The 24,292-nt window shown below is 50.1% G+C and overlaps 1 pseudogene; it reads right to left on the reverse strand.

Moving 5' to 3' along the window:
* Nucleotides 1-7,627: 7,627 nt before the first annotated feature.
* On the reverse strand, nt 7,628-17,913 carry LOC123934183 (annotated as a pseudogene).
* Between the last annotated feature and the right edge of the window lie 6,379 nt (nt 17,914-24,292).

The following is a 24,292-nucleotide window of genomic DNA, read 5'->3' on the forward strand; positions in this document are numbered from 1 at the left end:
ACTTCATCAAGACAAAAAGCTTCTGCACAGCAAAGGAAACAGTGAACAAAACTAAAAGGCAACCTGCAGAATGGGAGAAGATGTTTGCAAATGGCATGACAGATAAAGGTCTGCTATCCAAAATCACCAAAGAACTCCTCAAACTCAACACCCAAGAAACAGAGAATCCACTCAGGAAATGGGCAGAAGACAGGAAGAGACAATTCTCCAAAGAAGATATCCAAATGGCTAACAGACCATGAAAAAATGCTCGACATCACTTGCCATTAGAGCATTCGAAACCACAATGGGATACCACCTTCCAGCAGTTAGAATGGCTAAAATTATCAAGACAGAAAACAACAGGCATTGGCGAGGATGTGGAGAAAGGGGAACCCTCTTACACTGTTGGTGGGAACCCTCTTACACTGTCGGTGCAGTCACTCTGGAAAACAGTATGGAGGTTCCCCAAAAAGTAAAAATAGAGCTACCTTATGACCCAGCCATTGCACTACTGGGTATTTACTCCAAAGATACAGATACGGTTTCAAAAAGGGACACATGTTCATAGCAGCAATATTCACAGGAGCCAAACTGTAGAAGGAGCTGAGATGTCATTCAACAGAGGAATGGATAAAGAAGATGTAGCACATACATACCATAGAATAGTACTCAGCCAACAGAAGGGATGAACACCCACCATTTGCACCGACATGAATGGAATTGGAAGGGATTATGCTAAATGAAATCAGTCAAGCAGAAAAGAACAATTATCATATGGTTTCACTCATATGTGGAACACAAGGAATAGTGTAGAGGACCACAGGGGAAGGGAGGGAAAACCGAATGGGAAGAAATCAGAGAGGGAGACAAACCATGAGAGACTCTAAATCATAGGAAATAAACTGGAGGAGTGGTAGGTTGGCGGGCAGGGCAAGTGGGTGATGGGTATTAAGGAGGGGACATGTGGTGATGAAACCTGGGTGTTACATGCAACTAATGGATCATTAACCATTACATCAAAAACTATATGTTGGCTAACTGAATTTAAATTTAAAAAGTGAAAAACATTACAAAAAGAAAGAAACATTAGCTATTACAATGAATACCACAAAAATACAAAGGATCATTAGAGAGTACTACGAGCAAATAGAGGCCAAGACCTTGGACAACATAGAAGAATAAGTTCCTAACAACACCCAGAATGAACCATGAAATTCAAGGAAAAAGGAAGGAAAAAAAAGTCTGAACAGACTGATCACTAGTAAAAATATTGATTTGATAATCAAATCCTCCCAACAACAACAACAACAAAAAAAATGCCCAAGACCAGACAGTTTCGTTGAGGAGTTCTAACCAGATGGTAGAAGAATAATTAATAGCAACCCTTCCCAAACTGTGTTTTAAAAAGGAGAGAAGGGCATTCATCCAAACTCATTTTATAAAGGCAGCATTACCCTGCTACCAAAACAAGACAAAGACACTACAAGAAAAGGAAAGGCCAAAATCCCTCATGAAGAGAGATGCAAAAATCCTCAACAAATTATTGGTAACATTAATTCAACAATTCATCTGGAGAATCACACAACACCACCCTGCGGGATTTATTCCAGGGATGCAAGGATGATTCCACATCTGCACATCCGCCAGTGGGATACATCACTTTAACAAAATAAAAGATAAAAATCCTAGGATTGTTACAATAGAGGCAGAAAGATCACTTGGCAAGATTCAATGTGCATTTATGATAAAGACTGTAAACCATCTGGGTACTGAGGGAACATACTTCAACCAAACAAACGCCTATATGATAAGCCCACAACTGACATTACACTGGAGGGTGAAATGCTGGAACTTTTCCACTACCATCAAGAACAAGATGAAGATGCCCACTCTTACCACTTTCATTCAACATAGTTTTGAAAGCCCTAGCCAAACCATTGAGACAAAAGTAGAAAATAAAAAATAAAAAAAGATATGAAATCTAAACAGGAAGAGAAAATGGTCACTATTTGCAGATGACATGAAACTCTATGTAGAAATCCCTAAAGAGTCCACACACACACACACACCTGTTAGAATAAACAAATTCAGGAAAGCTGCAGGATACAAAGTCAAGATAAAGACACCTGTTGCATTTCTTTTTTTTTTTTAAGAATGTATTTATTTGACACACACAGGGAGAGAGGGCACAAGCAGGGGGAGCAGAAGAGGGTCAGGGAAAAGCAGACTCCCTGCTGAGCAGGGAGCCCAATGCCAGGCTTATTCCCAGAACCCAAGGATCATGACCTGACCTGAAGGCAGACACTTAACTGACTGAGCCACCCGAGTGTCCCAACTTGTATTTCTGCATACTGATGACAAACTTTGACAAAAAGAAATTAATAAAGCAATGCCATTGACAATTGCATCAAGTAAAAAAAAAATCTAGGAATAAAAGTAACCAAGAATGAGAAACAGTTGGTATACTGAACACAGGCAAAAAAGGAAGGAAAACCATGTGCGTGTTGGCGGGTGAATGTATGGGCCAAAGATTTGGACGATGACACAAATAAATGGAAGCATATGCCATGCTCATTAATAACGTTAACATGTCGGTCATACCCAAAGCAATCTACAGATATGATGAAATCCCTATCTGAATTCCAATGGCATTACTCAAAGAAATAGAAGACGGTCCTAAAATGTATACAGAATCACAAAAGACCCCAAATACCGAAAGCAATCTGGAGAAAGAAGAGAGAGAAAGAGTCCAAGATGGCGGAGGAATAGGATACCTTCATTTCGTCTGGCACAAGGAATGTAGCTAGAGACCTATCAAACCATTCTAAACACCTGCAAACTCAAGCAGAGATCCAAGAAAAGAATAGCTGCAACTCTATAAACAGAAAAGCTACCACTTTCCACAAGGTGGAAGGTACAGAAGAGTGAGTCTAAGTCTATAGCTGGGAAGATACACTGTGGGGGAGAGGGAGGCTCTGTCGGCCGGCTACTGCCAAGTGCTGGGGACAGCAGAGCACAAAATTGGAACTTTTAGAAGTCTTCTCTGGTGAAGGTTGTCACTCTGGTGGCTAAATAGAGTGAGACCCTCAATGGGGGTGAGACCCTCAATGGGACAGTGCGATCTCAGGATCCTCAGGGTCCCAGGAAGACCAGGGGCACTTGAGGGCCATGGAGCTCCCAGGTGTTGGAGCAGGGAAGCTGGCTGCAAAGAGTGAGCCCATCAGTGGGTTCTAAGCTGGAGGTTGCCATAAACTATGATCCACAGCACAGTCTGGCCACTGCTCTTTGAGAACGGGCCCAAGAAGTGACACAACTGGGGAGAACCCCTTCCTCCACTAGGAGGAGTGGTGCCTGAGCATGCTGTAGGAGTCTGCTGGTTTGGGAGACTCCAAACAGGGTCATGGCCAGAGACATAAATGCTTGGTCACAGGTCTGGTGAGCACAGAGTGCAGTCAGAGACCAGGGAGACATGAAGGATTGACTGCTTTTCTGTGAGGGCACACTGAGGAGTGGGGCCCTGAGCTCTCAGCTCTGGGGCCACAGATTGGGATGATGCTGCCATGTTCATTCTCCTCTCAAAAGACTGGGATCATTCCCTGCATATTTTCAGACCACAGTGCTTTGAAAATGGAACTCAATCACAAGGGGAAAGTTGGAATGAACTCAAATTCATGGAGGCTAGAGATCATCCTACTAAAGAATGAATGGGTCAACCAGTCAATTCAAGATGAATTTTAAAAGTTCATGGAAACACCTGAGAATGAAAACACAACTGTTTAGTATCTTTGGGATGCAGCAAAGGCAGTCCTACGAGGGGAGTATATAGCACTACAAGCCTTTCTCACGAACCAAGAAAGGTCTCAAATACACAACCTAACCCCACACCTAAAGGAGCTGGAGAAAGAGCAGCCTAGAAAGCCTAAACCCAGAAGGAGAAGAGAAATAATAAAGATTAGAGCAGAAATCAATGAAGTAGAAACCAAAAGAACAAATCAACGAATCTAGGAGCTGGTTCTTTTGAAAGAATTAATAAGATCGATACACCCCTGGCCAGACTTCTCCAAAAGAAAAGAGAAAGGACCCAAATCAATAAAATCATGAATCAAGAAGGAGAGATCACAACCAACACCAAAGAAATACAAACAAGTATAAGAACATAGGATGGCAATTCTATGTCAACAAATCAGACAGTCTCAAAGAAATGGATGCATTCCCAGAAACATAGAAATGACCAAAACTAAACTGGGAAGAAAAGGAACCATGAAGAGAACCATAATCATCAAGGAAATTGCAGAAGTCATCAAAAAGCTCCCAGGAAACAAGAGTCCAGTGCCAGATGGTTTCCCAGGGCAATTCTACCAAACGTTTAAAGAAGATTTAATACCTCTTCTTCTGAAACCTTTCCAAAAAATAGAACAGAAAGGAAAACTTCCAAACCATCATGAGGCCAGCATAGGCCTCATTCCAAAACCAAAGACCCCACACAAAGGAGAATTTCAGACTACTATCTCTGATGAATATGAATACAAAAATTCCCACCAACATACTAGCCAATAGGACCTAACAGTACATTAAAAGGATGGTTCACCACGACCAAATCGAATTTATTCCTGGCCTGCAAGGGTGGTTTGACAACTGCAAATGGGATGTAAATCCATGGCATCCACTACCTTAATAGAAGAAAGAGCAAGAACCATAGGATCCACTGAACAGATGCAGAAAAAGCATTTGACAAATTAATGCATCCCTTCTTGATCAAAACTCTTCACTGTGGAGGGACAGAGGGTACATCCACATCATAAATGCCATCTATGGGAAACCCACAGAGACCGTCATTCCCAATGGGGAACAACTGAGAGCTTTTCCCTTCAGGTCAGGAACATGACACAGATGCCCTTTCTCATCACTGTTGTTCAACATGTGCTAGAATTCCTTGCCTCAGTCATCAGACAACAAAAAGAAATAAGAGGCAAAGAAGAAGTCAAACTCTCATCTTTTGCAGACAACAGGATAGTTTCTGTGGAAAACCCAAATGACTCCACCCCAAAATTGCTAGAAGTCATCCAGGAATTCCATAAAGTGGCAGGATATAAAATCAATGCACAGAAATCAGTTGCATTTGTCTACAACAACAATACGACAGAAGAAAGAGAAATTAAGGACTCCATCCCATGTATAATTACACCCAAAGCAATAAGATACTTAGGAATCCATCTAACCAAAGAGGCAAAGGATCTGTATTCAGAAAACTATACAATAGTCATGAAAGAAGTGGAGGAAGACACAAAGAAATGGAAAAAAGTTCCATGCTCATGGTTTGGAAAAACAAATATTATGAATATGTCTATGGTACATAGAAGAATCCACAGAAATCCCTATCAAAATACCATCCACATTTTTCACAGAACTGGAATAAATAATCCCCAAATTGGTATGGAAGCAGAAAAATCCCCAAATAACCAAAGGGATGTTGAAAAAGAAAACCAAAGATGGTGGCAACCCACTTGCAGACTTCAAGCTCTGTGACAAAGCTATCATCATCAAGACTGTATGGTACTGGTACAAAAACAGACACACAGATCAATGAAGCAGAATAGAGCACTCAGAAATCGACCCTCAAATCTAGGGTCAACTAATCTTCCTCAAAGCAGGAAAGAATATCCAGTGGGAAAACAAAAGTGTCTTCAATAAATGGTGCTGGGAACACGGGACAGCCATATGCAGAATAATGAAACTGGACCATTTCCTTATGCCATACACAAAAAATAAACTCTAGATAGATGAAAGACCTCAATGGGAAACAGGAATTCATCCAAATCCTTGAGGAGAACAGAGGCAGCAACCTCTTTGACCTCAACCACAGCAACTTCTTGATAGACACATCTTCAAAGGTGAGGGAAACAAAAGCAAAAATGAACTGTTGGGATTTCAAGATAGAAAGCTTTTGCAGAGCAAAGGAAATAGTCAACAAAACCAAAATACAACAAACAGAATGAGAGGAGATATTTTCAAATGACATATCAGATGAAGGGCTAGTATCCAAAATCTAGAAAGAACTTACCAAACTCAACACCCACAGAACAAATAATCAAATCAAGAAATAGGCCAAAGACATGAACAGACATTTCTCCAAAGAAGACATCCAAATGTCTTCAGACACATAAAGAAGTGCTCAATATCTTTCCACATGAGGGAAATACAAGTCAACACTATAATGAGATACCACCTTACACCGGTTAGAATGGCTAAAATTAACAAGACAGGAAACAACAAGTGTTGCCGAGGTTGTGGAGAAAAGGGAACCTTCTTACACTGTTGGTGGGAATGCCAGCTGGTGCATTCACTCTGGAAAACAGTGTGGAGGTTCCTCAGTAAGTTGAAAATAGAACTACCATACGACCCAGCATTGCACTTCTGGGTATTTACCCCAATGATATTGATGTAGTGAAAAGAATGGTTCATAGCAGCAATGTCCACAATAGCCAAATTGTGGAAAGTGCCAGGATGTCCTTCACCAGATGAATGGATAAAGAAGATGTGGTCTATGTATACAATGGAATATTCTTCAGCCATTAGAAAGAATGAATACCCACCATTTGCATAGACATGAGTGGGACTGGAGGAGATTATGCTAAGTGAAATAAGTCCAGCAGAGAAAGACAATTATCATATGGTTTCACTCGTATGTGGAACATAATGAATAGAGTGGAGGACAGGGGAATCAAGGGAAAACTGAATGGGAAGAAATCAGAGAGGGTAACAAACCATGAGAGACTGTGGACTCCAGGAACCAAACTGAGGGTTAGAGAAGGGAGGGGGGTAGGGGGAGAGGGTAGCTGGGTGACAGGTATTAAAGAAGGCACATGTGGTGTTACAGGCAACTAACAAATCACTGAACACTACATTAAAATCTACTGATGTACTATATGTTGGCTAATGAATTTCAATTTTAACAATTAAGTTAAATTTAAAAATTAAAAAATAAAACAAAGGCAGAAACTATACATAATCCAGAGGGCTCCGTGCTCCTGGAGGCTGAGCTAGCAGCCATGGCCACAGCCTCTGGCAGTCAGGGGACTGGAGGTCTGAGAGGCGGCTCAGCACACCCCTCACCCTGAAGCCCCATGGCCACGGCGAGGGGCAGGGACTGGGAGGGAAGACCTAGCCAGGGCCCACAGCTGGCTCCACAGCTGCTTCTGGACTGCTCCCAGCCCCACCAGGCAGTGTCAGTTTACAGTCAGGGAGAAAAACCTTTCCCTTGATTGTTCTTTTTAAAGATGGTTGCTCAGCATTGACACGGAAAAACATCTGTATAAAACCTGAGCCTATCCCAGCTGCGAATGACCTAGAAGTTATCAGAATGCAGCAACCACAAAGAGAGGACCTTGTGTCCCCAGGCAGGCCTCCTGTGTGCAGGTGCAGCTTGGGACTCTGGACATGCCCCGTGGGCAGTGCTGGGTCCATGGTCTTCCTTGAGGGGACAGAAGTAAGAACCTGCTCTGACAGCTCTGCTCAGGACAGCGCCCCCAATGGAAAAGGGACAGCCCCTCAAGAGTCCTGTATGTCCTGCTGATTCTTGGGCATGGCCTGATTATCATCTTCTTCATGAAGGGGGGGGGGGTAGGCAGCTCAGCTACCATGGGTCTCACAGGTCCTCCTGGGGACAGCCCAGGAGCCGCAGGTCCCACAGGTCCTCCGGGGTACAGCCCAGCAGCCATGGGTCCCACAAGTCCTAGAGGGGACAGTCCAGAAGGTGCAGGTCCCACAGGTCCTCAGGTGAAAGCCCAACAGCCATGGATCCCACAGGTCCTCCAGGAAACAGTCCAGCAGCTGCGGGTCCCACAGGTCCTATAGGGGACATCCCAGCAGCCATGGATCCCACAGGTCCTCCAGGGAATAGCCCAGCTGCTGCAGGTCCCACAGGTCCACTGGGGAAAGCCCAGCACCCACGGGTCCCACAGGGTCTCCAGGGAACAATCCAGCTGCCGTGGGTCCCACAGGTCCTCTCATGAGTCCTGAATGTCTTGTTAATCGTTGGGCACACCCAAATCAGCTTCTTCATGATGTGGCAGGGTTGGGGGGAAGGGTGGCAGCCCAGCTACCACGGATCTCACAGGTCCAACGTGGATAGCACCTTGATGGGCTTGTGTTTCAGCAGGTACCTGTTCAAATGGCTCTTGTCATGCCACACAACCTCGATCTCATTGGCCATGTTGACCCCCTGCTGGTAACAGGCCAAGGTCAGTCGGTGAACCTCCACCACCAACCCCCCAAAAAAGGCCCCCATCAGAAACTAAAGAAACCCATGTAGTAAACATCGCCCTGGTCCCTAGGGAAGTGGGCCTGGGACTGTGGCCAGTGCTGGTAGCTGAAGTCCTCACAGGACACCAAGTAGAAACCGGGGTGCAGGGTGCCAAAGAGGGGGGACAGGATCACCATGCCCACATGGTCGTAGGCCTTCATGTCCACATCTGCATACACAAGGTCATCCACCACATGGAGAAAGCGCTGCTCACAGAAGTGGCTGACCATCACCATGCACTGCATGGACAGGTCCTGCCAGTGTGGGGTGCCGGGGACCTCAAGGACCACCACCTACCAGCCCTCCCAGGGAGGGGCACACACGCATCACTGTGGACCTAGTAAGTGACCCTGTGTCCCACCATGATGGACTTCTGTGCCCCCTGCAGGAGAAGCTCCAGAAAGACCACCTATCTACAGGGAAGGGGGACAAGGCAGGAGGAGGGTCACTGTCAGAGGCTGGCAACAGGACCCCAGAGCTGGGGGCCATGGACGTGTGCACCTTCTTCACGGGGGCAGGCCCTGAGCTGCTTTAAGCAACAGCCACTCTCCCAGTCTGTCCTGAGCAAGTCTGCTTGTGGGGCCTCCCTAACATCTACACCCAGAGATGTTACCCATCAGCACCCCATCGTGTAAAGGGGAGCCTGAGGCTTCAGAGGCAGGAAACCAACCCCACCGTCAGTGTGCTGGTGCCAGAAACAGTCTCACTGTGCTGAGCTCCCAGGCAAACCCTGCAGGTGCCCTCCCCCGGCCGACCCCCTCCACATCCTGTCCCCACCTGCCTGGAGCAGAGCACCTTTGGGCACAGCCCTCCTTTCTACAGCCTACAGACTGGCTAGAATCAGGAGGGCTGGCCTCCTGCCCCACTTTGCTTTGAGGGGGCTGTCACTGGCCCCCATAGAGCTGTCTCCACCCCCTATAGGGTCTCCCTGTAAAGGCTACTGGACCTCTTGCTGACAACGTCCATCAGTCAACCACTGCTATACCTAGGAGGGGTCACCCTCGAACTACCCCAGATCAGGAATCAGGCCCGGCCCATTGGCAGGGAAGGGGAAAGGGGACTGCTGGAAGAAGAAGGGGCTTGCTTAGTCCCCAGCCATGAATCCTGGAAGCTTCCAGGTCCAGGTCTACACCTACCCAGGCCCAAGAAGTTGGAAGTCTTGTCTCTCTGAAGGGACTGACTGTGGGGACAGCAGATCCTATACTGTCGGCAAGGGTGGTGAGCCCCTCTGAGACTGGTTTTTTTAAGGTTTTATTTATTTATGTGGCAGAGAGAGAGACAGCTAGAGAGAAAACACAAACAGGGTTAGTGGGAGAGGAAGAGCATGTTCTCCACTGAGCAGGGAGCCCAACATGGCGGGGTTTGACCCCAGGATCCCAGGATCATGACCTGAGCTGAAGGCAGATGCTTAATGACTGAGCCACCCAGGTGTCCTGAGACTGATTTTTTTCACACAGGCACTAAGGGTATTTCCCTGTGCCTGCCGCATACCTGGCAGCTTAGTAATCACTCACACAGGGAACATGGGCACTACATTTAAATAAGGGACAAGGCCACACACACCCAGCAGAAACGAGTCAGGTTCCCAGGGAGCAAGTCTAGGTCCAGCCAATGGGGGAAAAAGCCAGACATGAAGCAGGGGGAGAGAAAGGTGCTCCTGGCAGAGGGCAGAGAGAATGTAAAGGCTTGGAGTCCGGTCCAAGGCACATGTGGGACACACCAGGGAGGCCCACAGGAGTTGGGGGATATGGTGGGGGAGATGAGCCTGGAGAGGATGGGCAGCTGGGGAGTGGGTCACAGAGAGGATCAAAGGTTATGTTCTGAAAAGATCACTCTGCTGGTTACCAGAGAAGAATGGGCTCTGTACAGCGGAGGACAGGGAGAACCCAACCCTAAGCCCACCTTAACCCAAATCAAACATCACGCTCAATTTTGAGGGCTGAAGCCCTACTCTGAAATCACAAACAAGTCCTTCAAGCTGGCTTTCACTCCTTACTCAGTATTGCACTGAAAATTCTACCCAGAACAAGAAGGCAAGAAATAAGGAATCCACATGTGAAAGGAAACAGTAGAACTACGTCTATTCAGAGACCAGAGATGGCATTATCTTACACAGAGAGCTTCCTGAAGAATCAACAAAAAATGATTACAGCCCATCCCCTAATTCCACAAAGTTACAGGACAAAATATCAATACAAAAAAATCTCTCTTATTTGTATACACTAGCAATGAATCATTCAAAAAGGAATTTAGGAAAACAATTCCATTTTAGGGATCAACATTGACCAAATACTTAGGAATAGATGTCATCAAGGTGTAAGTGTTGTACACTGAAAATTACAAAGCATTGCTGAAAGAAAGTAAGGGAAACCTAAATAAATCTGAAGAGATCCCATGGTGATGAAAAGACATACTACTGATGAAATGGCAACAGTACGTGATGCAATGTGGGAATTCAATATGTTCCCAAGGAATTCCACAAAGGCCTTTGGGAAGAAATAGACAAGCTAATTGTAACAGTCATGTGAATATTAAGGGACCACCGACAGCCAAAACCATCTTGAAAAAGAAAATAAAAGGTGAAAGGTCATACTTCCAAAGTTCAAATCTTAATACAAGGCAACAATAATTAAAACATTGTGACACTGTCATAAAAGTATGCATATTCCCTGAAATAAATACTACATTATATGTTAATTAATTGAATTTAAATTTAAAAAATTTTAATAAGTAAAATAAAATTTTTCAAGTATGCATACGGATCAGTGGGATTTAACTGAGAGCCCAGAAATAAATCCCTTCATCTATGGTCCTCTAAATATCGACAAGGGTGGACAACATTACACATGGGGGAAAGAACGGTCTTTTCAACAAAGGGTGCTAGACAATCAGCTATCCATGTACAGAGGAATGGAACTGGACCCTTACCTCATACCACATATAAATATTAACTCAAAGTAAGTTAAAGGCTTAAATTTAAGAGGTAAAATTATAAACCCTAGAAGAAAAAAACGGGGATAAATCTTCATAACCTTGAATGTAGCAATGCTTTAAGATCGGACACCAAAGCATAAGAAGGGAAAGAAAAAAATAGATAAAATAATATCCTCAAAATTAAGAATCTGTCCTGCACACCTGGGTAGCTCAGTTATTTAAGCATCCGACTCTTAATGTTGGCTCAGATCATGATCTCAGGGTCATGAGATCAAGCCCCACACTCAGTGTGGAGCCTGTTTAAGATTCTCTTTTCTTCTCCCTCTGCCCCATCCACTCTCACACTCTCTCTCACTCACTCTTAAAAAAAGAAATGTAAAAAAAAAATTAAAAATATTTGTACATCAGAAAATATATCCAGAAAGTGAAGACAGCCCCCAGAATGGAAAGAAATATTTGCACATTATTTATCTAATAAGAGGCTATTGCCCAGAATATGTAAAGAGCTTTTACAATTCCTCAACAAAAAGACAACACCATTTTTTTTTAAATGGACAAAGGACTTGGATAGACCCTTCTCCAGAGAAATCATACAAATGGTGAATAGCACATGAGTAGATGTTAAACATCATTAGTCTTTTTATGGAAATGAGGATTCAAACCAGTTAGATGTGCTTTTACACATGTAGAATCACTATGATCAAGAAAACTAAAAATAACAAAAGGATGTTGAGAAACTGAAACTCTTAAACCTCGCTTGTGAAAAATGGTACAGAATACGTATAAAACAGTTTGTCATTACTCAAATAGATCAAAGCAGGATTACCATACGGTTCAACAATTGCACTCCTAGATATATACCCCCAATATTGAAAACACTGGTTCAAACAAACAGAAATGTACAGGAATATTCATAGCAGCAGTGTTCACAAGAGGCAAAACCCAGAAACTATGCGAATGTCCATCCATGGGGAAAAGGGTAAACAAAATGAGGTAGATCCATAAATGGCTATCTTGTTCTGCCCTATGAAGGAATGAAGCAAAATGGTTCATTTGTGGGGCGCCTGGGTGGCTCAGTGGGTTAAGCCTCTGCCTTCAGCTCAGGTCATGATCTCAGGGTCCTAGGATCGAGCCCCACATTGGGGTCTCTGCTCAGCAGGGAGCCTGCTTCTCCCTTTCTGCCTGCTTCTCTGCCTACTTGTGATTCCTCTCTCTGTCAAATAAATAAAATTTTAAAAAAAAATGGTTCATTTGTGGAGGAAATCTGAGACCATGACCTGAGTCGAAGGCAGAGGCTTTAACCCACTGAGCCACCCAGGCACCCCTAATTCTGTGCTGTTTTAAACCCCAGACTTCGTGGTCCCTGAGACACTGCAGCAGGGAATGAACTCAGCAGGGGAGGCTCTGGGCTTGGCAACACTTCACCCAACACTCAGGAGGCAGGGACGGAGGGTCAGACCTGAGCTCAGCACAAACACGTGTGGGGCTGGGTTTCCGCCTCCTGAGGAACCCACTGGGCCCATGCTGGCCAGAGCTTTCCTCTCCGGGCTGTGTGTGAGGCCCATGGCTGAGCCAGGTGCCTGTCCTAGCCACCCCTGGAGAGAAAGTGTGCAACAGCAACTAAGCAGTACTGACAGCAGAAGCGCCCCCCGCCCTACTCCTGAGAGTTTTAATAATCCAGAAGTTGTCTTCCTTCAAGTTCGGTATCTAGGTATTAATCACTGCTCTAAGGATTATTGGGGAGCAAGGATGACAAAATAAATTTATCAGTTACCTCTCTGAATCTACTACAGCCCTATCTGCGGGCCCCTGACTTTCAGAGACAGCTCAGGCAGCACCCCAGAACTGAACAGGGGTGCTCCCCAGGCCCACGACACACTCTGAATACAGGCAGAGTCCCTCTGTCCTCTATGCACGGTCAAGGTCCCCTGCACATCCCACATCTGACCACGTGACACTGAGAGGCTATTTTCACCCAGCGAAGCACATGGCTAGAGAGCGCAGCTGTGCAGGGTTTATAGCTGAATTCCATAATTTGTGGACACAAACGCCCATCAGAATACAGCTGCTTTAAAGGTACCTTTAGAGAGTTTGCTTAAAAGTGGTTTGCTTAAAATTGGAGTCCAGTTAAGAGCTCCCTGCGACCCTGAAAGGCACATGTTGCAGAGGAGAGAGTGGATACCGACCTGGGAGAAGAGCTGGGCAGGGCTATTCCCGAACAAGAATGTGGTCGTGTTCTCAAAAAAATAATACTTAATTCATTCAGTCCACTCAGGGCACCCAGCATATGCTTACCAAGTGCCCACCACACACCTCATGCTATAGCAACAGAAAGTCAGGGACAGCCTTCCTCCAGCTCATGTTATTATGGGGAAACTTAATCCTGTAACATAAGAGAATCAATGCAGTGAAGACTGTAGATGGTGGGGGTGGGCTGCAGGAGTGGTTTTAGCCCTCCAGTGGGGGTGGCTGGGGCCAGGCTGGGTAAGGAGGGGTCACCTGATTGATGGGAAGGAGCCAGCCAAGTGCAGATCTAGGGAAGAGCACCCACTAGAGGCATAGCACATGCAAAGGCCCTGAGGTGGGAATTGCTTGGTGAGCTTGAGAAGCAGTAGGCAGAGGAGCAGTAGGCAGAGCTGCATAGCTGGAGGAGACCAACTGGGCAAGGGAGGGACAGAGTTCAAAGCCCCAGCTGGGCAACTGTGCCGGACATTGAGGGCCTGAGGTCAGGGTGAGTTTCTCCATCGTGCTGAGAACAGTTTTGCAGCAGGGAAAACAGGGCAGTTGCTTCCCAGTGTGGACGGGGAACTCAGCATGAGCTGGGGGCGTCCTGAGCACCTAACAGAGACCCTCTCATATGGCTTCCCTGTGGAAGGCACCAAGGCAACCCAGCTTTATAGAGGAGGGGAGTGGGGATGAGGAAGGTCAGGTGATCTTCCCACAGTTCCTCAGTAAACGGGGTGGCATCAGGATCCGAGCCCACACTTGCTATTACACACTGCACAATATCACCTACCTCTTGGTTCGCACGCTGCTAGTGATGAAAACAGCCCTTCCCCCGGCCTGTCGCCGCCCTGACAGGGAGCAGAGAGTATGTCATATGAGACAGCCTCCCTCCCTGAGCTCAGTCACGGTGCCCTCAGACACAGGGTGAACTCACAGGACCAGATGGCTACGTGTAGCTGTGCACACTCCCTGGGACGCAGGACCTCTGCCTTGCCCAGGTGTGGGGGCGCCATCCATGGAGAACTCCGTGGGAGGCTGCCTTCTGAGCTTCACGGCCTGTGCCCACCATGGCTGGGAGCGTGAGGGGAAGCCAGTGATCAGGAAGGCCACCTTAAACACCCCACCCTAATGGGATCGCCAGGCCCAAAGGGGTGAGACCATGCACCCACACTCAGGGCTCACGCTGACTCGCAGCTTATGTACAGGCAAACAGGCCCACACATGGAGTCCCAGGGGCCATGCCACCCAGCCCTGCTGGGGACAGAGGGCCCCGAAGCCAGTGAGATGGGCCAGCAGAGACCAGCTTCCCAGGATGGCATGTCAGAGCTGCCGATGCTGGAACTGAAGGGCACTCTCAAGGAGCTGAGAACCTTCGAGAGCCTCTGGGTAGTTCCTGGGGACACACTCTTATCTCAAAAGTGTGTCCTCTGGTTTGGGTGCAAGTCTACAGCCCTGAGGGCAAGGGTATTGTCCCACCCGCCCCCTGCTGGCCATCACCCCACATCCAGAGCTGCCGCTGTTACTGGAGCCCTTGACTTGAGGCTGTCCTGTCCTGACCCAGAGGATGGCCTGGGGAGGAAGGGCTCGTCCTGGGTGTGAGTCTTCTTCCTCTGCCCCCTGGGAACACTGCACAGCTCACCTCATCTTGGAACTGCCCTGATGCCTGCAGAAAGCCCAAGGGGAAGGTGTGGTGGCCAAGAGAAAGCAGAGGGTCCGAAAGATGGACCCCCTCATCCAGGGACACACAGGTGCAAACAGAAGGAGCTAAAACACCCAGTATACTCATCCAAGGACAATCCTCCCTCAGAACTGGAGAGCCATGACTGCAGCCCCCAACTCCGTTCAAGAACGTACACCCATCCCATGTACTTAGTACCGTTTCTTCAGTCCTCACTAGGAACTAATTGCCGCTTCCTGCACTTTCCGTTCCTAGAGTGTAATCGGCCCCCACCCCTCCCCCCACCCACCTCACAAAGCAGGTGTGGCTATAGCTTGAGCAGACTTAGTGCTTGGGGTCACTAAGTCGCCTCTGGGGCTGGGTGGGGGCCCCGCAGGACCCCTGCAGCAAACCCAGCCATCACGGAGCATGACGAAGGTACTAGAGTTGGTATCCGAGTGACAGAGACCAGGTCTGGAAGCGGGAGTCTAGAGTACAGTCAGAAAGCATCGTCAGAGGAGAAAAGGCAAATGGCAGCAGAAGCTGAGGGATAGGACACTTCCCGACCCACCGCAGACAGGGAGGTTAGAGTCCCCTGGGAATGGACACAGAGGACAAGTACAGGGCCATGGAGACCTGAGGCATCCCCTGAATCAGCAAAGAAGGCTACTTAGTGAAGGGGCATGGCAGGTGGGGGCTTGTTCGAGCAGCTTTGCTGGCTGATGGAGGTGGAGGCTGGGCTGGAACCAAGACCACAGTCTGTCGGAGCTGCTGCCCACCGGAGGCCGTGTCCTCCCATCTGATAAAGGACAACTGAATCTCCTTCCTCCTTGGTATCATAGGAGTGGTGGGAATCTATGCTAAACATTCTTAGGACGACCGCATATGGGCGCACAAGGCATCTAAACCAAATGTCCCAGTGGAGGGGACCAGGCGGAGTCCTTTCCCTGAGAAAACAAGAGTCCTGCTTCAGGCCAGTCTTCCTGGGGCATCTTTCCTGCCAGGACTGGAGGCAACAAGGGTGAAGCAAGTGGATGCCCAGAGCGGGCACACCGGGCAGGCTGAGTGTGAGACCTGCCTGGAGAGGCCTTGCCGGTGCTCTATGTGCGGGGCTGTCAGCCCTCCAGCTCACACAGGACCGTCCCTTTCCTAGGGCCACGGGGATCATGGTGCATGTCCACCTGCACCATACCTTTGACATCATTTCCTCAGCTTCCACCCTCCCACTGGCTGTCAGGGGGCCTTCCTATCTGCCCCTTGGCTGAGCATTTGCAAATGTCCTGGGGCCACCCCTGGGGCTCTCACAGACCCTGACCCTCATGTATACGCCCACGGCAGCTCTCCCACCTAAACGCCACAGGAGCTGAACGCCAACAGGCTGCCAGGAAGGGCTGGGTCCCGCGTCCTTCTCCATCTTGTTTCCGACCTACATCTGGGACTAACCAGACAGTAACCAAAGGTCCGTGATGACAGAGATGTCCATGGAAATGAGACAAGGGGACTCAGGGAGCCTGAACAAGGGAAGGCATCACAGTGGAAGAGAAAAATCCCGACATCCACCAGCAGTTCAGGACAGTGAACGTCTTGTCACCGCACTTGCTGTGAGGGTGTCACAGGGGCCTGGCAAGAAGTGAGCAGATGGGAGATGTCCACGGGAACAACGCAGAGCTCAGCTTCCTCCTGCTCGGCCCTTCTCCTGATTGGATGCATGAGGAACCACGGCGTGGCCTCCCTCCTACACCCTTCATGACTGCATCTCACTTCCCACTCACTTCCCACCGTGGTCATTGAAATTTGTAATTTGGCCTTGATCCATAAACGCAATGGGGACAATTTACACCTTCAAGTTTCACAAGAAGGCAGAAATAAACAAGGATCTCTGCAGAGCTTTATTTGGACCCTTCTAAAGGAAGCGAACCCATCAAAGGAACTAGATCAGCAATTTCCTTTTCCCTGTGGGATTTGCACTAGCTAGTTTGCAAACAGAAGAGGCATTCACCACCCCCGGAGTCCTTACAGCCCTCCACAGCAAAGTGGAATGTGCGTCCTGTAGCTATTTTAGAACCTATCTTGGAGTTGGGAGTTCTGGTCTGCGATCATCTCGGACTTAATTTCGCATGACGAGGTAGCAAAGTGTGTCAGGAGGAGAAAAGCAGAAAATTCTGGCAAAGGGGAAGAGGCCCTAGGAGGGACCCAGGGCCAGTCTGGGCTCCGAGATGCAGAAAGCAAGGGGCTGGAGGCAGAAGCCAGACAGGAGTGGGTGTGGGTGTGGATGTGCTGTCTGGAGAGACCATGGGGAAGCCAAGGCATGAGAGGGGGCACAAGGCTGTGATTACAGCCCTTGGGGCCCAGTCTGAGAGATGAGGCCTTGCAGAGGCTGCTGCTTTGTCAGGGTGACATTTGCCCTGAGTGTGACCTTTCTGTGACTCAGCCCATGGCTCACAGCCAGGCACTGCCCCGCCCATTCCTTCCCTTCTCCCCGTGGTGTCTGGCACAGACGAGGAACCAAGAAGTGAGGGCATGTGGTCAGCCACAGCCATGGTTTCCCACAGCACACTTGCAAGTACACACACACTCACAAACGCCCAGGCACAGAAACACCCCACACTCACACAGGTGTACACGCTCACTCACACACATCTGGATCTGGCCACAGCCTGGACCTGGCTCGCAGGCTGCCATGGACCCGGCCACAGGTGAGGGCTGGGCTGGCCGTCTGGGCCACTTGGATGTCCTGGCCCTGAGCCTGGTCGGGCTGAGACCCTTGAAGCTGCCCTGCTTCATGCAGCCCATTTCCAATTATAGCTGCCATGATCCCCAAGTAACCAGGTTTTCAAAGAGCTGAGCTACTTATGTTTTATACTTTTGTGAATATTCTGTGACAGAGTGAATGAGAGTCAGTTTTCAGCGGCGTCTTGTCCCTGCAGAAAGCAGCCCAGTTCCACAGCACCTGTCACTGTATCTTCTGATGGGAGCCTCACTGCCCAGCACAGCTGCCAGCCATCCCCAGAGGGCCACGTGTGCCCTGTGTTGTCCTCCTAGACAGTCACGTTTCTGCTGACATCATGAACTGCTCTCCCTGAGAGTTACAGGGCAGGGGGAATGTTCGATTTCATACCTGCTGTCAGCTGGGTTCAGTTTTGTGGGACTGTCTCCATCCCTTCTCTCCCCTCCATGCGTACCTGCCCTCAGCCCACACACACAGTGCCTGTCCTCTCCCATGCAGACTCCAGGCTGGTCCCGGGGACTCATGGTCATGCAATGTCCACGTGGTTGAGCACCCGGCTCTGTTCAGGGTGTGAGCCGGCTCAGAACAAGGCCGTGCAGTCCTGGGCGGCAGCAGAAGTCCACTGGGAGGTCGAGACCAGAGGCTGGGGTTCCCAGGGTCCCCGACGGCTCCAGCTTTTCCAGGCGGCACAGCTAGTGCCAACCCCCTGGGATTTTGTGAAAACCAAGGGACGGGCCCCACTCAGCTAGCGGCTGTGTCACCAGTCAGAGAGGCACTGGGAGATGAGCACCCCAGCCTCTGGGCTCCTCGCACCCAGAGAAGGCTCTGGCTCCTTCCTGAGGCTGCTGTGGCTGTGTCCTCTCACCACAAGTGCTGGGGAGATGGGGTCACAAGTGTCACCTGCGGAGGGACAGAGCAGTTGGGACAGCAGCACTCACGGCCGTGCAACAACGAGGGAGGAGACTGAATGGGGCAGTGGGGCCTCCTTTCTTCTTCCAGTGCCATTAGAACAGCCTTGCTCCGCTCTCTGACCCGAGGGCCTCTGCATGAGGGGCGTCCAAGCTCACGGTCGCAGGCCAAGCATGAGTGCCAGCCCCTGCAGCCCAGTGACCCGCCACCCCCAGCTGTGCCAGCTGAGTGGGCCCCCAACACACTCCCCGGGAGAAGCAAGAGTGCTGGGTCGCTGAGATGCCCTGTCTTGAGCCCTTTGTCCCTACCCACAGCCAGAGCCGCTACAGCTGGAGGGACTAGAGCAGGGAGGGTCTCCCCAGATGCTCATGGGTGGGGAGCCAGCAGATGGGGTCTGTTAGGGCCCCTAGGAAATGTGGAGTAAACTCCTGTTCCAAGTTTGGTTTCCAGGAGAAGTGGGCTGACTCGTGTTTTCCTTTATCCCTCATCTGTTCACTTAGTGTGTCGATCTCCACCAGACCCTCAGGTCATGCAGGGATGGTGGGAAAGCCCCCAGACTCTCTCGGGGTCCTGTTCCTGCTATCAGCTGCGGATGCTCCTTGTTACTGGCAAGAAGGCCTCACCAGATGGCCCAGGGGGCCCAGGACTCTGCTCCACATGTGAGCTCACCTGTCAGCAGACACTGCTGCTCAGGGGGCCCTGGCCACACACATGAGAGGGTCACCTGCCCACCATCCCACAGCCAGTGAAAGGTCAAGACTACAGACGGGTTGCATGGGAAACAATGGCTCCCTCCCCACAGACCCCTGTGAGTGCCGCTGGAAGGGAAATGGACCCCAGTGGTCTTTCCAGCCAGAGGGTGGAAACCCAGAAAGCAAAGGCCCTCACTGGGGAAAGAGCAAGGCTGTGTTTCGAATACACCCGATCAGGAGGTCTCCTGCTGTGTGGCCAGTGTCCCAGCTCTGGTCCTGGAGTAGCCCTCTGGAGAGGCCCAGACACACGTCTGAGCTGGCTGTGGTCAGTACCATCGAGGTACGGAGGCCAAAATATTTGTCCTCTCCCTGCCTAATGCATGCATGCAGAGCGTGTGTGTGTGTGTGTGTGTGTGTGTGTGTGTGTGTATGTGTGTGAGTGTGTGTGTGTATGTCAGTGTGTGGGGGAAGGGTGGCAGCACCCTGCACTGCAGGAGGGGCAGCCCAGCCAGGAGGTCCCCTACTGGGGTCCTCCTGAGCGGGCCGGACTCTCACTTAGCATGTTTCTGCCCAAATCCTTCTCTCTGGTTTTATCCTACTGAGGACCTGAGCTTTTACATCAAAACCCAAGAAGCTATTCCTTTGTCCTTGCTTTCTGCTGACACCCTTGTCTCCCAAGGCACCCAGCCCACCTGCTTGAAAAGAAGGGAGAGCAAACAGGTGAGCAGTGGCTGGTGGGAAAGAAGGGGGAAGCTCGGATTAAAGCTCAAGCCAGGGGGCGCCTGGGTGGCTCAGTGGGTTAAAGCCTCTGTGTCAGGCTCAGGTCATGATCCCAGGGTCCTGGGATTGAGCCCTGCATCGGGCTCTCTGCTTGGTGGGGAGCCTGCTTCATCCGCTCTCTGCCTGCTTGTGATCTCTGTCTGTCAAATAAATAAATAAAATCTTTAAAAAAAAGAAAGAAAGCAAGAAAGCAAGCAAGCTCAAGCAAGGTTGCCTGGATTTTACACCATCTCTGATGCTCCCTGCCTTTCTGATCGGCTCATTGTGCTCTCTCGTTTGCTTTGCAGCACGTCCTGGGATGAGATTCAGGTGTCCCCGCTTTGTCCCTGATAAGAGGAGCTGAGATTTCTCAGCATCTGAAGCCCAGCCTCCCTTGCCTGCTGCCAAATGTGCCGCAGGAGGAGGTGGGAGGCGGCAGCGCTGGGACCCTGCTCAGGCAGCCACTCCAGCCTCTCTCGTGCCTAGTCTGGAGGCTGGGCCCTCAGCCCAAAGCTCACAACTCTGAGGAGCACCCCAACCTCCAGGCTTCTCCTCCATACCAATGGCTGGTCTGGCTTCCTCAGTTGGAGGAGACCTGAGGGTCAGCGCACCAGCCACTTCTCCCCACAACGAGCTGTACAAGTTTATCCTGCAAACCTGGAGCTATGGGCACCAGGGAGAGCCTCAGGGTCCTTGGCCTGCCCAGGTCAGGTGTGACTGTCCAGGCCCGGAGCTCAGACTCAGCACCTCAGGCCACCGAGGCAGGAGGCCACCCAGAAGGCCAGCCGGGCCCCACCAGAGCCACCACCCTGTCCATGGACCCTCAGATCCCCAGGATGATGGAGTGGTGACCTGAGGAGGAGGTGGTCCCTGGGATCTCCACACCAGCATGGCCCAAGGAATCAGATTCTCCCCACAAAAGCCTTGACGGGGTTGCCTGGCACTTGATGTCTTGGGAGGTAAAAGAGGCAAATACTGCCAATTACTTATTTTCCTCAAACACACAGAGAGTGAGACCCATCAGCACGTGGAGTTCACGTCCCTGCACCCAGTAGGTGCTCTTGTTTGGCTGTGGGGAGCAGCTGGGGCTCGTTAGAGGGAGGTTGAGCACCAGCTCTGCTAACATGAACCCCACAGGATCTCCCAGAGCCAGGGTCCGACCCCACCAGCCCCACCAGGCCTGTGGGAGCATTGGACAGGGGCCAGGGGTCAGTTCCCCAGTGTTTCCTTCCAAGCCCCCTGTCTGCCTAAGAACTTCCCGTGTGCCTGATGCAAAACCTCCACATCCCTTGGGGTTCTGACTCAGGCCCTGTGTCCAGGCCCCGGGCATGCTCCACAACCTCCCAGAGGCCCTGTCCTGTGGCTCCAAGTCCCCTGAGGTCACCTTCTTGCAGACTAGCACTTTGAGCCCCCCCCCCACCATTGTCGATGGAAACTGGCCGCCGACAGGAGCCCTGTCTTTTTGGGAGCAGAAATCTGAGTGGGGCCTGGAGAGGGGGCAGGAGGCCCCCAAGAGGGGGCAGTGGACGTGCGCACCCTGGAGCTACATGGGGATTCACGCCCGCCCGCTGCCCCAGAGCTCACAGGACCCAGCCGTGGACTTGTTCTGGGGGTCCACCCAGGGGACGCTGTCACTGGCCATGAAAGAGCAGTGGCTGCCTTTGCCTCTGCCCAAGGGCATGTATGTGTCTCTGCGTGTGTGTGTGTGTGTGTGTGCATGTGTCTGTGTATCCACGTCTCTGTCCTGTGTGTGCCTGTATGCCTATGTCTACTTGCTCATGGGACAGTCAGAAGCCACAGCCCACACCCTTCTCTGTCTGGCCTAGTGTTGGGGCCACAGAGAGGTCAGTATGCTGGAAAACGAGCCCCACAGGATCTCTGACTCAGAAGCACTTCCTCCTGCCCCTGCCCGACCCCGTGGCTGGGAACACAGGTGCCCACAACTCAGACCCACAGCCGGACTCACCCGGCTGCTTGCCTCAAACTACACAGGGTCCTGGGAAGGCCAGTCAGGGACACAGGGAGGAGCGGTAGGGAGGCGGGTCCCAGGGTCTCTCAGGCCTGCGAGGAACGGACCCCTGCAAAGCCCTCTGCTGCCCAACGACCAGACTGCGGAAGGAGAGGGGTGACTGATGGCCCCAGACGGACACACACAGCCACAGCTGCACATCTACTGCTCCTGGTGTGAGTGTCTCATCTCCAATTTCCCCTGCACTTTCATTACGGGGATTTTTCACTGACAGGCTTTTAATGTATTCGGAAGTATTAGCTTCTTATTTTATGGTTAGAGCTCTTCATAGTATATTTAAGGAATGCCTGCTCCAAGGTCGCAAATAATTCACAAAGCTTGCAGGCCAAGTTTTGAAGAACACCCCTGAATTTAAGTCCTGGGTCCATGTGGAGCTGACTCGGCCTATGTTGGGAAGTACGGGACCTATTGCTTTTCTCACACCTAGAGATTCCTGTCTTTCTCCAGGAAGGAAAACCCCACCAGAGAACAGGGCAGTCAGATCCGAAATCATCCCTGGAGAAGGACAGAAGGGCTCCCGGCCCAGTATCCACCCGCGGGGCAGGGCCTAATGTCTTGGGGGATGTGAAATTCTCCAGAATGAATCCAGAGTGGGATTAGATTGATTCTAATCCACTGGAATCCAAAGACTAACATGAGAAGCCCTTTCCTCTGGGGGAAAATGTGCATTTTTCACAATCAGCTCCATGCCATGGATGCCGGACTTTGGTGGTTTTTCTTTTTCCTTCCACTGACAAGGTCAGGGTAGGAGGCTGTGGACCCCAAGCTGAAGAGAGTGTGTGTTTTTGCAAATGTGTGCCTATGCGTCTGTGTGCCTAACATGTGTGCATGTGTGCATCTCTATGTCTCTGTGTGTGTCTGTGTGTGTGCATGTCCGTGTGTGTGCATGTGTATATCTGTGTATTTCTCTGTGTGTGCATGTGTGTGTATCTGTATGTCTGTGTGTGCGTGTGTGCATCTACATGCCTGCATGTCTGTGTGTGTCCTTGTGTGCGTCTGTGTGCCTCTGTGTGCATGTCTCTGTGTGCGTCTTCATGTCTGTGTGTATGTCTCTGTGTGTGTGTCTGTGTATCCATGTCTCTGTCCTGCGTGTGCCTCTGTGTGTCCCCTCCAGGATGGCATCACCGCCCAGTCCGGCCACTCAGCGCCTCCTCCTCCACTGTCGCTCAAGTGGGAAGGTCCAGAGCCCTATCCCTTCCTTTCCTTCCTCCCCTGGGGCCCGCCTTCTATGGCTCAGAAGAGGCTGACGTCTAGCTCTGATATTTCCAGCCACTCATCCTCATCTCTTAGGGGGACACACAGCACCTGCAACACAGGGTAGTGTAGGGAGCAGGTCCCAGGGAGAGGGTGTCCAGGCATGCATCCCCAGGCCCTGGGAGAGATCCCAAAGTAAATGAGGAGGACAGAAGAGGTGTCTGAGTTAACTGTGGGCCCACAGCATCATCCTGGTCCCTAGTTCTGCTGAAACCCCCTCCCCCAGAAAGCCTCTCTTCGAACACAGGCAGGAAGCACTTCTTAATCAACTGTTTACTGCAAACACCTTTTGGTGTCAGCCTTAGCCCTGGAATTCAACCTGGCATTTGAAGCAACCACTGTGTTAGCCAGCAGGACGCTAAAAAGGCGTATTAAGTCATGCCTTTCCGCTCACTTGGCTGCCGGGGCTTGGGGCTGGAGGAAGGGAGCAAGAACATGCAGCTTTCTGTGGTCTGTCTGCATACCCCAGAGTCCCACTGATGAAACTCTGCAGAACTGTGATCATGAAGGGCACCCCGAGCAAGTCATTACAGGTAAAGCTCCTGAATGCCCATCTTTGGCCAATACAGACAGAAGGTACTAGGCTGGAGGCGTTCGTCTGTACAAAAGGGGAATTAATGTCATTTAGGGGTTCTCATTGATAGATCCCAGGGCAGGGGATGTCTCTGACCGCCCAGTAGGACCATCCCACACGTGGCCCGCAAAGAATGCGCTCAATGCCCCAGAACGGTTCACTTTAAAAAGGCTAAGAGAGGGGCAGTGGGTTAAAGCCTCTGCCTCCGGCTTGGGTCATGATCCCGGGGTCCTGGGATATGAGCCA

Source organism: Meles meles, chromosome 21 (assembly GCF_922984935.1).
Source record: "Meles meles chromosome 21, mMelMel3.1 paternal haplotype, whole genome shotgun sequence".
NCBI lineage: Eukaryota > Metazoa > Chordata > Mammalia > Carnivora > Mustelidae > Meles > Meles meles.